The sequence below is a fragment of the Bos taurus genome, unplaced genomic scaffold, assembly GCF_002263795.3.
Source record: "Bos taurus isolate L1 Dominette 01449 registration number 42190680 breed Hereford unplaced genomic scaffold, ARS-UCD2.0 Leftover_ScbfJmS_935, whole genome shotgun sequence".
In the NCBI taxonomy this organism is placed as follows: domain Eukaryota; kingdom Metazoa; phylum Chordata; class Mammalia; order Artiodactyla; family Bovidae; genus Bos; species Bos taurus.
Genome location: NW_020192222.1, coordinates 112,881 through 122,054, shown reverse-complemented (window position 1 = coordinate 122,054; position 9,174 = coordinate 112,881).

Here is a 9,174-nt window from a genome sequence, read left to right as displayed (position 1 = left end):
TCTTATTAGCTTTATTCAATGATTCATGAACCAGGCAGCATCCAGTCTAGTAGACAGAAAGGAGTTCCAAGGAGCTTTACAAAGTGAAAGACTTTTATAGGCAAAAGGGAACAAGAATTAAGAGGTTATGCTAGCAAAAAGCAGAAAGGTTGTGGCAAGGTCACTTTCCTATAGAGGATGGCCTAGGTCTATGAAGACTGTTTAACTAGTGCTGATTAGTTGATTTATGACTGACTTGTTTAAGATTACACTTTTGGGAGAGTTGAAACTGTAATGAGGTTAAGTCTGTGTTTGATGACCAGAAGCTTAGCGTAAACGACTCCATTTTGGACCTATTGTCTTGTTTTTAACAATTGTTATGTCACCTCTTTCATTCCTGATATTTTAAAATAAAATCTCCTCGGTTTTTCCCTTGGCCAATCTAAATAAATGTAGCACTTTTTTTTTTTTTTTTTGGAAAGAATAAAACATTGGTCATCAATTCACTCTATTATTTTTATTTATTTTTTTTTTATTGGAGCATAGTTGTATTCTGCAACTTTGCTGAATTCATTTATTAGTTCTAACACTTTTTTGGTGGGAATTCCGTTGGGCTGTTCCCTTTAAGTGTGTATTTACTTTTCCCTCTTCCTGCACTGGAACCCCTGTCCCAAGGGAAGTTAGTGCTCAAGCAAGCAGGGCCTCTGCCCGAGGAAGGTCCAATGCATTGCCTGTGCAGGTTCCCATGACTCTACTCAGAGGCAGCCTTGAGTGCATGTTCCCACCCTTATTTATTCCTTCATAGCCAACTACCACTCCCAGCCTCTGCCCCAACTCATGCCCCCACCTTGTGGTGGAACCACTGGTCAGAGCAGGCAGTGCCTGAATGAAATCTTAGCATGTATCAGGGGCAAGTTGTGGTAAAGCGGCTGCTATCCAAGATCTGGGCTGCTTCTGAGGCACTCTTTGAGTAAGTGCTAACAACAGCCCCTAAGGTGCAGCTCAGGCTCCACCCAGGGACTCCATAGCCTCTGCATTCCATGATCCAGTCTTGTGCCCAGTCATGTCTGCCCCAGATCCAGCGCCAAACTGTGATGTGGAGTGAGCAGAGCATTTGCAAGGCTGGGGCTTGTGGCTAGGTAGTCACCCGACAGCTGGCACCAGCTAGGGCAGAACACTTTGCACCCTGCCTGGGGGCAAGTCAGTACACGTGCACTCTTCACCAGCAGAGTCCAGGCTTCCACAGTCCTTCTAACTGTTGCAGCAGTCCTCGAACCAGTAAGAGGTTTTTCTCCTCCATGTAGAACTCCAGGACAGAGGCGCCCAGTCTCTGGCTCAAATCACTCACTCCCCAGGGCAGGTGTCTGCCCATGTAATCATCCTTTTCCTCTGAGTCTCTTCCCAGAGGCATATGTCCGGACCCAATCACTTCTCTTCCTTTCCTACCTGATGATGTGTGTATCATTCTTATAGCCTGGCTTATACAGGAGTGTTTCTGCCAGTTTCCAATTAGTTTTCAGTGAGAATTGTCCCACACGTAGATGTATTTGGTATGTTCATGGGGAGAGGTGACCTCCACAACTTCTTTCTCCACCACTTTGATGAATGTTTCTCATCTTATTACTATGGATTCCTACCTTCATACTCTGCTATGGGCAAGAATTCCCAAATCCCTATTACTATAAGAAATTAATAAAGGATATTTTTGACTAAAACACATGGATCATTTCATCCTTTGCCAAAGTTAAGATCTCCATTATGACTTCCAAGTGAGTAAAGTAGGTGTGTAATTGTCTCATCTCTTATTGAGAGTCCTCACTGGTGCTCAATACACACAGTGTCCCTTTATCATAAGGAGATGTTTATAAGGTTACTTACTTATTTATTTATTTTAATTAAAGGCTAATTACTTTACAATATTGTGGTGGGTTTTGCCATACATTGATATGAATCAGCCACAAGTGTACACGTGTCCCACCATCCCAAATCTCCCTCCCACCTCCCTCCCCATCCCATCCCTCTGGATCATCCCAGTGCACCAGCTTTGAGTGCCCTGTTTCATGCATAGAACTTGGACTGGTCATCTATTTCACATATGGTAATAAACATGTTTCAGTGCTATTCTCTCAAATCATCCCACTCTCGCCTTCTCCCACAGAGTCCAAAAGTCTGTTCTTTATATCTGTGTCTTTTTTTGCTTTTTTCACATTGGGTTGTCATTATCATCTTTCTAAATTCCATATATATGCATTAATACACTATATTGGTGTTTTTCTTTCTCACTTACTTCACTCTGTGTAATAAGCTCAAGTTTCATCCACCTCATTAAAACTGACTCAAATATGTTCTTTTTAATAGCTGTGTATTATGTATAACACATATTATGTATATAAACCACAACGTTCTTATCCATTCATCTGCCGATGGGCATCTAGGTTGCTTCCATTCCTAGCTATTGTAAACAGTGCTGCAATGAACATTGGGGTACACGTGTCTCTTTCAACTCTGGTTTCCTCAGTGTATATGCCCAGCAGTGGGATTGCTGGGTCATATGGCAGTTCTATTTCCAGTTTTTTAAGGAATCTCCACACTCTTCTCCATAGTGGCTGTACTAGTTTGCATTCCCACCAACAATGCAAGAGTATCCCCTTTTCTCCACACCCTCTCCAGCATTTATTGTTTGTAGACCTTTTGATGGCAGCCATTCTGACTGGCATGAGATGGCACCTCATTGTGGTTTTGATTTGCATTTTTCTGATAATGAGTGATGTTGAGCATCTTTTCATGTGTTTGTTAGCCATCTGTATGTCTTCTTTGGAGAGATGTCTGTTTAGTTCTTTGGCCCATTTTTTGATGGAGTTTCCACAATGTTTTTTAAATTTATTATTATCTATTTTTATTTTTGGCTATGCTGAGTCTTCATTGCTTCTCACAGGCTTTCTCTAGCTGTGGCAAGTGCGGGATACTCTCTAGCTGCAGCTCATGAGCTTCTCATTGCAATGGATTCGTTTTGTTGCATAACACATGCTCTAGGGTGTTCAGGCTTCAGTATCTATGTCACATGGGCTCAGTAGTTGCAGCTTGGTGGGCTCTGGCAGTTGCTGCACGTGGCTTCAGTTGCCCTGCAGGGTGTGTAGTCTTCGTTGACCAGGGATCAAATCCATGTACTTTGCATTGGCAGGTGTACCACTGGACCGCCAGAAAAGTTCCACAATGTATTATTTTAAATATCTAACTTTAAAAAATGACAGTCAAAACAATAGAACTATATAAAAGATGAAAAGAACCAACTAAGAATGACTCATGAAAACAGGAAAAAAAAACAAAAAAAACAGTCATATAAACCATCCTTGATGAAGCCTAGACATTGAACTTACCAAATAAAGACTTTAAATCAACTGTTATAAATATATTCAAATAAGTATAGGAAAGTATGCCTACATAATAAAAGTTAAATTTGAGAAATGTATCTCACCAAATATAGAATATCAACAAGAATATATTTTTTTAAAAAAGAATAAGAAGAAAATAGAAATTCTGAAATTGAAAGTACAACAATTGAAATGAAAAACTTCCCATTGGAGGTCAATAGCAGATTTAGGGTAGGTCTACTAACATTATACAAATTGAGGAACAGAAAAGGTAAAACAAGTGAAGAAAACAGAACAGAGTCAGATCTATGGGACAAGAATCAAGCATATCAACATATACATAATGGTAGCCTCAGAAATAAAGGAGATAGAGGAATGGGCAGAAAGAGTGTATGAAGAAATTATCACTAAATTTACTAAAATAGTTGAAAATATTAATATATACACTCAAGAAATTCAGTAGCATCCAAGTAGGATAAACTCTGAGAAAGACACAGCTGGACATGGTATAATCAAACTTTCAAAGCCCAAGACCAAGAGAAGATCTTGAAAGCAACAAGAAAAAGGCAACTCATCACCTATAAGAGATACTTCCTTCTCAGCAAGATCCAGGAAGACTCAGAGGTAGTGTAATGATGTATTGAAAGAAAAAGATTGTGAATTAAGGAATCTATATCTAGAAAAACTATCCTTCAAAACTGAAGAAGAAGTAGGACTTTCAGAGATAAACAAATACTTAGAGATTCATTAGTAGACCTGTCCCACAAGAAATATGAAAGGGAATCTTTCAAGATGAAACGAAAGGATCCTAGAAAATAACCCGAATTTGCATGAAGAGATAAGAAGCACCAAGAAATGTAACTGGATAAGTAATTTAAAGACAGAGGATATGGAGATTTTTGTTTTCTCATATGATTCAGTGATTCTCATATGATTCGTTTTCTCATATGATTTCCTATAGGAAAAAGGGATCATGAAACTGCATTGATGAGTTTCTAATATGTACAGATATAATTTATAAGACAATAGTACCCTTAAGAAAAGAGAAAATGCTAGGAGTTAAAAGCTTTTGTTTGCCATCGAAATTATGTTGGTATTACTCCATCTTAGAATGCTTTAGCTAAAATATTAATTATGATACCTAAGGCAACCATTAAGAAAATAACAGAAGGATAAGAGGGAAGGGATAAATTGGGAGATTGGATTGACATGTACACAGTTCAGTTCAGTCGCTCAGTCGTGTCCGACTCTTTGCGACCCCATGAATCGCAGCACGCCAGGCCTCCCTGTCCATCACCAACTCCCAGAGTTCACCCAGACTCACGTTCATCGAGTCAGTGATGCCATTCAGCCATCCCATCCTCTGTCGTCCCCTTCTCCTCCTGCCCTCAATCCCTCCCACCATCAGAGTCTTTTCCAATGAGTCAGTTCTTCGCATGAGGTGGCCAAAGTACTGGAGTTTCAGCTTTAGCATCATTCCTTCCAAAGAAATCCCAGGGCTGATCTCCTTCAGAATGGACTGGTTGGATCTCCTTGCAGTCCAAGGGACTCTCAAGAGTCTTGTCCAACACCACAGTTCAAAAGCGTCAATTCTTCGGCGCTCAGCTTTCTTTATGGTCCAACTCTCACATCCATACATGACCACTGGAAAAACCATAGCCTTGACTAGACGGACCTTTGTTGGCAAAGTAATGTCTCTGCTTTTCAGTATGCTATCTAGGTTGGTCATAACTTTTCTTCCAAGGAGTAAGTGTCTTTTAATGTCATGGCTGCAGTCACCATCTACAGTGATTTTGGAGCCCAAAAAGATAAAGTCTGACACTGTTTCCACTGTTTTCCCATCTATTTCCCATGAACTGATGGGACCAGATGCCATGTACACAGTACCGTACCTAAAATAGATAACTAATAAGGACCTCCTATATAGCACAGGGAACTCTATTTAATACTCTAAATGGCCTATATGGGAAAAGAATCTAAAAAAATGTGTATATATGTATAACTGATTCACTTTGCTATACACCTGAAACTAACATTGTAAATCAACTATACACCAATAAACTATTTTTAAAATACTCCACAACATTTTTTTTTTTTTTCTTTCTTTTTAAAAAATTTTATTTTAAAAATGTTTTCATAGTGACATTTATTGGCTTTCTTTCTGATTTTACAAGCCATACATGTTCATTGTGGACAACTAGAAAATTATAAAAGAAATCAACATAAAGTAAACATCAACAATCATCCATAACTCACCCCCCCCCCCAGAGATGGCCATCATTAGCATTTTAATGCCCTGTTTCAGTATACACATATTTTTTAATTGAAGTATAATTGACTCACAATATTGTGTTAGTTCCAGGTACACAACACAGTAATTCAATATTTCTATATGTTACAAATGATCCATCATGATATGTCCAGTTACCATCTGTCACCACACAAAGATATTACAGTATAATTGACTATATTTCCTGTACTGTGCCTTTTATCCCTGTGACTCAATTTTTTGTAACTGGAAGTTTTGTACCTCTTAATCTCTCTTACTTAATTTACTTATTCCACCACTCTTCTCCCTCAAGCAACCACCAATTTGTTCTTTTTATCTATGACTCTATTTTGCTTTATTGTGTTTGTTCATTTGTTTTGTTTTTGATATTTAACATATAAGCGATACACAGTCCTCATCTTTCTCTGTCTGACTTACGTCACTTATCATAATGTCCTCTAGGTCCATTTGTGTTGTTGCGCATAGAAAGGTTTCACTCTTTTTATGCCTGAGTTATATTCCATTGTGTATATATAACACATCTTCTTTATTCAGTCATCAGTTGATGGACACTTAGGTTGCTTCCATATCTTAGCTATTGTAAATTGGGCTTCAATGAACATAGTAAAAATATCTTTTTAATTAGTTGTCTAAATTTTATTCAAATAAATATCCAGGAATGAAGTTATTGGATTGTTGTTGTCATTGTTCTTGTTGTTCAGTCACTAAGTCCTGTCTGAATCTTTGCTGTTTCCATGGACTGCAGCACACCATGCTTCCCTGTCCTGCCTATCTCCCAGAGATTGCTCAGATTCATGTGCATTGAGTCAGTGATGCCATCTAACCATCTCATCCTCTGCCACCCATTTCTCCTTTTGCCTTCAATCTTTCCCAGCCCCAGAATTTTTACCAAAGAGTTGACTCTTTGGAACAGGTAACCAAAGTATTGGAGCTTCAGCTTTAGCATCAGTCCATCCAATGAATATTCAGGGTTGATTTCCTTTAGGATGGATTGGTTTGATCTCCTTACAGTCCGAGGAACTCTCAAGAATCTTCTCCAGCACCACAATTCAAAAGCATCAGTTCTTTGGCTCTCAGCCTTCTTTATGTTCCAACTCTCAAATCTATACTTGACTACTGGAAAAGCCATAGCTTTAACTATACAAACCTTTGTCGGCAAAGCGACGTCTGCTTTTTAACATGCTGTCTAGGCTTGCCACAGCCTTCCCTCCAAGAAGCAAGCACCTTCCACCCACATGGCTGCAGTCACCATCTGCAGTGACCCTGGAGCCCAAGAAAAGAAAATCGGTCACCGCTTCCCCACCTTCTCCTTCTATTTGCCATGAAGTGATGGGACCAAACGCCACGATCTCAGCTGTTTGAATTCCGAGTTTCAAACCAGCCTCTTCACTCTCCTCTTTCACCCTCATCAAGAAGCTCCCCAGTTCCTCCTCACCTTCCGCCACCAGAATGGTATCGTCTGCTTATCTGAGGCTATTGATATTTCGTAATCTTGATTCTAGCCTGTGATTCATCGAGCTCAGCATCTTGCATGATGCACTCTGTATAGAAGCCAACTTCTGTATAGAAGTTAAATAAGCAGGGTGACAATAATTAGCCTTGCCCCACTCATTTCCCAATCCTGAACCAGTCATTTGTTCCATCTACAGTTCTAACTATTGCTTCTTGACCAGCATACAGGCCTCTCAGAAAGCAGGCAAGGTGATCTGGCATTCCCATCCCTTTAAGAATTTTCTACAGTTTATTGTGATCCACATAGTCAAGGCTTTAGTATAATCAGTGAAGAAGAAGTAGATGTTTTCCTGGAATTCTTTTTCTTTTCTTTTAATATAAATTTATTTATTTCAATTGGAGGCTAACTACTTTACAATATTGTATTGGTTTTGCCATACATCAACATGAATCTGCCACGGGTGTACATGTGTTCCCCATCCCGAACCTCCCTCCCTCCTCCCTCCCCGTTTCATCCCTCTGGGTCATCCCAGTGCACCAGCCCCAAGCAACTAGTATCATGCATCGAACTTGGACTGGCAATTTGTTTCATATACAATATTATACATGTTTCAATGCCATTCTCCCAAATCATCCCACCCTCTCCATGATCCAGTGGACATTAGCAACCCAATCTCCGGTCCCTCCGCCTCTTCAAAACCCAGCCTATCCATCCGGAAGCCCTCAGCCCACACACCGCTGAAGGCCAGCCCGAATGACCCCAAGCACAAACCCACCAGCAAGCGAAATGAGCACAGCTGTACAGAACATCCCTTGGCATTGACCTTCTTTGGGATTGGAATGAAAACTGACCTTTCCAAGACCTGTGGCCACTGCTGAGTTTTCCAAATTTGCTGACATATTGACTGCAACACTTTAACAGCATCATCTTTGAGGATTTTAAATAGCTCAGCTGGAATTCCATCACCTCCACTAGCTTTGTTTATAGTAACGTTTCTAAAGCCCACATGACTTCACACTCCAGGATGCCTGGCTCTAGGTGAGTGACCACACCGTTGTCCACAACATTTTTTAAAAAGCTAATTAAAAGTGTAGTAAAATTGACAATAAGGCAATTAAGTTGTATAATAAAAATATCTGCTTACTAAAAAAAGAAATAAATGGATAAAGAACAAAACACATAAAATATAAGGAAAAAATTGGTGCGGCCACTATGGAGAACAATATAGAGTTTCCTCAAAAAAACTAAAATAGAACTGCCATAGGACCCAGCAATCTCACTCTTGGGCATCTACCCAGAGAAAACCATAATTCAAAAAGATACATGCACCTCAATGTTCATTGCAGCACTGTTTACAATAGCCGGGACATGGAAGCAACCTAAATGTCCATCAACAGAGGAATGGATAAAGAAGAAGTGGTGCATATATATAATGGAATATTACTCAGCCATAAAAAGGAATTAAATAGTGCCATTTGCAGACACATGGATAGAATTAGAGACTGTCATACAGAGTGAAGTAAGTTAGAAAGACAAAAACACATATTGTATTAAATCACTTATATGTGGAATGCAAAATAAATGATACTGATGAACTTATTTGCAAAGCAGAAATAGAGACAAACTTATGGATACCAAGGCAGAAGGAGGGTAGAATGAATTGGGAGATTGGGACTGACATATATCCACTATTATGTATAAAATAGATAACTAATGTATAACACAGTAACATATACTGTATAGCAAAGGGAACTCTACTCAGTGCTCTGTGGTGACATAAATGGGAAGGAAACCTAAAAAAGAGGGGACACATGTATACGTATAACTGATTCACTTTGCTGAAAAGCAGAAACTAATGCAACATTGTAAAGCAACTATACTCCAATAAAAAATAGTTTACAAAAAGAACAAAATGGTAAACATAAATCCTACCCTATCATTAATTATATTTAATATAAATGTACTAAATCTTCCAATGAAAAGTTAGGTATTTGTAGAATAGAATTAAAAAGCAATAATCCAATGACATGCTGTCTACAAGTGACACCCCTTAGATTCAAAATAGGTTAAAAGTTAAAGGA